Source organism: Pongo pygmaeus, chromosome 12 (assembly GCF_028885625.2).
Source record: "Pongo pygmaeus isolate AG05252 chromosome 12, NHGRI_mPonPyg2-v2.0_pri, whole genome shotgun sequence".
Classification (NCBI taxonomy): Eukaryota; Metazoa; Chordata; class Mammalia; order Primates; family Hominidae; genus Pongo; species Pongo pygmaeus.
In genome coordinates, this window is record NC_072385.2 from 51,988,581 (window position 1) to 51,995,280 (window position 6,700).

At 37.7% G+C, this 6,700-nt stretch overlaps 1 pseudogene; it reads left to right on the forward strand.

The window, feature by feature from the left end:
- Window positions 1-227: 227 nt before the first annotated feature.
- LOC129030001 (charged multivesicular body protein 4a-like) lies at window positions 228-1,002 on the forward strand (annotated as a pseudogene).
- Window positions 1,003-6,700: the final 5,698 nt, after the last annotated feature.

Consider the following 6,700-nt stretch of genomic DNA (forward strand, 5'->3'; position numbering starts at 1 on the left):
AGTTTCCAGGACATAGCACAAGAAAACAGAACCTAAAAAGAGTCTGGCAGACTCTCTGAGTTGAGAATATGGAAGTGGAATCCAGTGAGACCAAGGAGGATAGACTTTGTAACAGAAAGAAAGAGGAGCATGGAGAGATAATTCTAGTGATATTCAAAGAGAGAAGTCCATAGACCTGCAGAGGTTCCTTCTTGAGTACTGAGCAGAATAATGATCAACACAAGGCAGAACTGTGGAGGATGCCCAGAAGCAGAGGCTAGAGAGGCAAGCTTGCCATGAGTGGTCCCAGCAAACTCTTGAGGAAGGAACAGAAGAGGAGTGAAACCCCTGAAGAAACAATATAGAAACTGAAGGAGACAGAGGAGATGGTAATCAAGAAACAGGAGTTTCTGGAGCAGACGATTCAACATGAATTGTTCATTAGCAGCATTGAGAACAGACTATCAAAGAACCATGGTTCCAAGAATAGGACAGCTGCTCTGCAGGCTTTACAAGGGAAGAAAAGATGGGAACAGCAGCTGGCACAAACTGATGGAACATTATCCACCCTAGAGTTTCAGCATGAAGCCATTGAGAATGCCACTACCAATGCAAAAATGCTTTGTACCTTGTAGTTAGCTGCGTGAGGCATGAAGAAGGCCTACCAGGACCTGGACATTGGCAAGGTAGATGAACTGATGGATGACATCACAGAATAGCAGGAGGTGGCCCAGCAGATCTCAGATGCCATTTCTTGACCTGTGGGTTTTGGAGAAGATGTGGGTGATCATGAACTGTTGGGGGAACTAGAGAAGCTGGAGGAGGAATTGGCCCAAGAATTGTTAAATGTGGGGCAACAAGGAGGAAGTGAACCCCAGTCAAATGGCTAGTGTATCCTCTACACTATCTGCCTTCCTGGGAGGGTCGGCTCCCAAAGCAGATGAAGACAAAGAAGCACTAAAGCAGTGGCTGCATGAGAATCCTGATAAGTCTGGGCCGGTCTTGTTGTTCACCTTTCCTTAAGTGCCAAGTGCTGAACAAAAGGAGCATAACTTTTGGAGAAAATCCTGCTGAGGCTGGTAGTATGACCCTCCCAGAGAAAAGGGTCTGTTGCCTTTTTAGCCCTGGCTCAATTCTGAAGAAGAAACTTGCTGTAGGAGGAGGACCTGAGCTCTCTTCTATTTAAAAGCAGTTGCAATATAAACATATGCATAAAAGAAAATACCTGAGACCTTGGAAAGAGCCACCAGGAAAGATAGAGGGAATAGTATCCAATACTCACATATGGTGCCCATCACCCAGAATCGCAAACTTTATATTCCTTGGGATACTGAAGAAACTAATCAGAAGCTCTCTAAGTAATAACACAGCTAGTAATGGATCTAAAAAAAAAAAACTCAAAAGGATCAAATGTCTTCCAAATAACTATATCCCAAAACAAACCACAATAATATTTATAGGAATATAAAAATATCCATCAACCGAAGACATAAAATTTCAGATTTCTGACATTAAAAGAATGCTAAGCATGCAAAAAGATAGAAAAATGTGATACATAAGAAGTAGATAATTATTATATCAACATTAAGCTACAACAGACACAATTGTTCAAATTGGCAGACACTAAGAAAGGTAAAATGCATACCTAGAGGAAGACCTTGCGAACTCACTCCTCCCTATCCCTGTCTTTAAAAAGAGGAAAAAAGATAAAAGGAAGTATGTCTAGGACAGTTTCACCTAGACATTAAGGGAGGTACTAGAGGCACTAGGTGTCCTGATTGAGTCTATTCATAGTCTCACATATCTATCCCCATAGAAAGAGGCCAGATCCAATATTTCACTTCAGGCTTTGTAGGGGCAAAGGGAAACTTTTTTTTTTACTTTCTGAAGGTTTGCTAACAAAAGGTAGATCAATAGCTAGGTATACAAAGTTTATTAATGTGCACCCGTATGCATAGGGGGGTCATACAAAATATTAAGTCAAAGAGGAACCAGATGTTTGATGTTTAAATATTCTCATCATAGGAGATCCATGGACCGGGGAAGTTGAAGGCAAATTTCATGGCAAGAGGTAGAGCTGCACAAAAACAAAGCTTGACTGATTATACAAAGTTCCTCGGGTAATCTTTTGGAGCTTCCCTTAGAATAGATGAAAAGTCTTTCTGGCATAGTGATGACTCCCAGTCTCACTATTCAATAAGATCCTAAGGGAGGTGATTTAAGGCAATTGCATTTATTTTGGAAAGAATCTGTCTTGATCAGATAAGAAAATTCCAGAGAGAGTCCCTCTCTATCAAGAGAACAAGAGAAGTCTGTAGGACCTTGATTCTGAGGCAGCTTCCAAGGCCTCTCAGCATGTCAAAATGCCAGTTATGAGGGTATCACTTTCTGAGCCCCAACTGCTTAAATGTAGAAGCAGGACAATCAAACTTATTGGTCGGCTTTGGTTTTTGTCCACTGATGAATAACTAGTCTAGGAATACAATCTCACTCTATCATTCTTCCCAAATTATTTGCCACTGTAGTCCATATACTTAGCTTGGGATATCTGATGGCAGATTACTTATTTGCAACGCTTTTAGAAATTTTTAAGTCTGCTGTCCAAATACACACTAATTATAACACAACTTTGTCTAATTCTATATATTTATGTATATTATACATAAATATGTGTGTGTATGTGTGTGTGTGTGTATATATATATATATATATATCACACATTACTGTTAGAATCTGCTTATTAGAATCTTCCGCACTTTCTTGAAATAGACTGAAATTTGTTTCTTTGTCCACCCTAGAGCTATTAGTGGCCAGCCAGGGTAACACTGGAAGTGGTTCTCATTGGGTATTTTACACCTAAAATTCTTCATTGTTACTGTGGTCTCTGGGTTTTAACACATACCTAAATAAGAACACAGTTCTCAAAAAAAATGAACATAAATATAGAAAAAAATTAACAAATAATTATCTGTATTTGGAATCAGCTAAATGACACATTTTACATCTCTGCATTTAGACATTTTCAGATACCATCAGATTATAGCAGTCTAAAAATGAGAAGCAACTTGCTCAGAAGAAACGTGAGGTTCTGAAGAGATAAAATACAAAGAAAAAAGTCATTCTATTGTAGAGTTAAAGAGGTCAAAATTTAACACTTTCATTCTTCAGGTTAGAAAATAATTAAAATGACCAATTGAAAGTAATGCACCCAGCCAGCACAGGCTGGAAGTCAGCAGTCTTTTTCTCAGTCTAGTTTAACTTTATCCTTACTTGTGTGGCTTATTCTTGTATGTCTCCCAGCCTTTATTTATTGTATGGACCTGTAGTACTTTTCCTCTTTTTAATTAATTACTTTACAATTTCACCAAACTTAAATTCCATTTGAATTTTTACCTCTTCCAAGAAGTCATTCACCATCATTTCATCCCAGTCCCATACTTATTGCTTGCTTCTCTGAGTTCTTCTTGGTAGCATTAGGCAATTAATTACTCTCTAGATGTGACATCTAGCTACATTTATCTCCATGTGTAAGGAGAACTGTTTATCTCGAATTCCCTTCCTTAACTTCCCATAGCTAAGATTCTCCAAAATTAAAATTTTAAATGTCAACAAAGTTTACTGATCCAGTGATACAATTTTTTTTGGATCTCTTTGTCATTCGTACCCATTTTTAATTTTTAAATTTTTGGTTTATTTCCTCTACCTGTAATTATTCAAGGCTCTTCTTCCTTTGGCTGTACCTAAAATGAATATATTCTTGAATAAACCATGCACAAAAAATGGGGATAGTTTATTACTGCAGCATAATTCTGCTTTCCTGACTGGTACAGTAGTCGTGAATATCTCATTCAGTAATGAAGAATATAGGAGTTGACATCTATTGGAGAGACTACAGGGGGGATCTGTAATACCTGTTATTGGAATAAAAAGAGTAAATCAATTTTTAAACTAACTCTATTTGATTACAAAGTGCACTGGAGTGTAGACGATCTAAGATTGGCTTAAGCAGATCTTTCTCAATTATTGGAAAAACAGTTCCTGCCAATGCTCGGCTTTTAAGATATCTTAATATCAAGGGGCCTGAGCAAATTTGTCATCCACTTGATTAACAAATGAGATGACAATGCCTTTCATCTGCTATGTGGTGACCAAGAAATCTTAAGTATCAATATCCAATAGTGTCTTCCCAATTTCACTGGCCATTCTTGACAGGGTGGAATGGGGATGAAATTGCCTTCGTACTTTTAAAGGCAAAATATTAACAATATTTCCTGGAGAGTAGAAATATGAGAGAAACTAAGAGAAATGTTGTCACACTTTGAAACCTCAAAGCACAGGGTAAATCTGTTATTTTACGTAACTTTCATCTTCAGGATTTGAGATAATCAAAGGCAATATCAAAGGAATACTATGGTTTATGCACCAGATTTACCACCTCGGAAGCTATAAAGCATATCTTTAAGAGGTAGGTAAGTTTTTTAATGTTTAATTATTTATTGATGCATTGTAATGTAGAAGTTAAGACTTGGGGTTCTGATATCAGACAACCTAGGTTTTAATGTCTGTTTCACTATTTCTGTGCATCTCTGAGCGTGTTACTTGGCCCAAACTCATTTGTTTCCTTTGAAAAACCAGAATTTAAAAAGGATCTGTCCCATGGGGTTGGGGTGGAGATTGCACAAGCATGTAAACTCACTGGCACACAAAAAATATGCAGGAATTATTTCTGATTATCTATAATTAGCTTACTCCTCCCTCCTTTGGTTTTTCCCTCAGGGGCATAAATTTAAAGTCCTTAAGTAGAAACTGTCAATGTTTGAGACTATTAAGAAAATTGGTAATTGAGGGGGTTACCTTTAAGTCTGCCCCTGGAATTTGTTTTACTCAGAGGCAGAGAGGAAACTGAAGATGTGATAGCATCTACTATATGAGAAGAAAGCAAGCAGAGTATATGTGAACTGAGATGAAACATAATGAAAAATTAGGAGCCTATGTAAACCTGAAAAGGGTACTTGGTGTAGCATCTTTAGAAGTTCAAAGTGGTGCCCTATTGAGCATGTGCCTGTTTCTAGTCCTAGAATTGCAGTACCATGGGGAGTGTGTAAATGCTTTAAAAGAACTAAAAGTGATGCATGCAGTGATAACTGAAGTAAACTTGTCAAGCTATAACTTGATTTTTCATATCAATTTATTTCATTTAAATGCTAGATTATACTTCTTTAATTAGCAAATGTCTTAAACCATACCTAATATTTAGGATTAAATTGAGGTCTTCAAATTAAAAAAAAGTGTACATAGCTATCAAATCATGTGAACTATAGAGCACTCTAAAGCCTTTTTGTCATACTTTTTTCTATTATCAAACAAAATTTCAGCTTTGGTATGCAATATTTGCAAAAATAATGCTTGCATTTTTATGTTAATATACAGCTGGAAAAGAGTACATAGCAATTATGTGATGACTAAAAGGCCCCAAAGCATAATAGTGATGTTTTGAACAATTTAATCCATTAAAAGCTCAGTTAAGCGAATAAAGAAAATACTTTTAACATATGGTTGTAGTAAAGGAAAGGGTGGTAAACATTTTAGTATAATGGAATATTTTTGAGTAATTTCACCTCTTAAACCAATGTTTTCCAAAAATGGAATGAGAGACATTTAAATCATCAGAATTCTCATTATTATTAACATTTCATCTAATCTCCATCATATAGTTTTTAAAGTTTTCCACAGTCTTGCTTCCTCTGACCTTTATATTCACATGATTTTCTACTCTCTGAAGGAGTCTATAAAGGCAGATCCAACATTATCTTCCAAGTTCAGCAGCCTCATTTTTACTTTCCCATGTGATGTGGTTTGGACATGTGCCCCCTCCAAATCTCATGTTGAAATGTGACCCCCAGTATCGGAGATGGGGCCCCCAGTATTGGAGGTGGGAGACGTTTGGGTCATGGGGATGGGTTCCTCATGAATACCTTGGTGCTGTGCTCACTATAGTGAGTGAGTTCTCATGAGATCTGGTTGTATAAAAGCATATTTCACCTCCCCCTTCTCTCTCTTACTCCCACTCTCACCATGTGTTATGCATGCTTTCCCTTTGCCTTCTGCCATGGTGGTAAGCTTCCTGAGGTTGCATCAGAAGCCAAGCAGATGCCAACACCAAGCTTTCTGTACAGTGTGCAGAACTGTGAGCCAATTAAATGTATTTTCTTTATAAATTACCTAACCAGGTATTTATCGTGATGCAAGGATTGCCTAAGACATCATCTTTCTTTCAGAATTGCCCATGGGATATGTAGGGAAAAGAAAGAGAGATCAGACTGTTACTGTGTCTATGCAGAAAGGGAAGACATAAGAGACTCCATTTTGAAAAAGACCTGTATTTTAAAGCAATTGCTTTGCTGAGATGTTGTTAATTTGTAGCTCTGCCCCAGCCACTTTGCCCCAGCCACTTTGACCCAACCTGGAGCTCACAAAAACATGTGTTGTATGAAATCAAGGTTTAAGGGATCTAGGGCTGTGCAGGACGTGCCTTGTTAACAAAATGTTTGCAAGCAGTATACTTAGTAAAAGTCATCGCTATTCTCTAGTCTCAATAAACCAGGGGCACAATGCACTATGGAAAGCCACAGGGACCTCTGCCCTTGAAAGCGGGGTATTGTCCAAGGTTTCTCCCCATGTGATAGTCTGAAATATGGCCTCGTGGGATGAGAAAGACCTG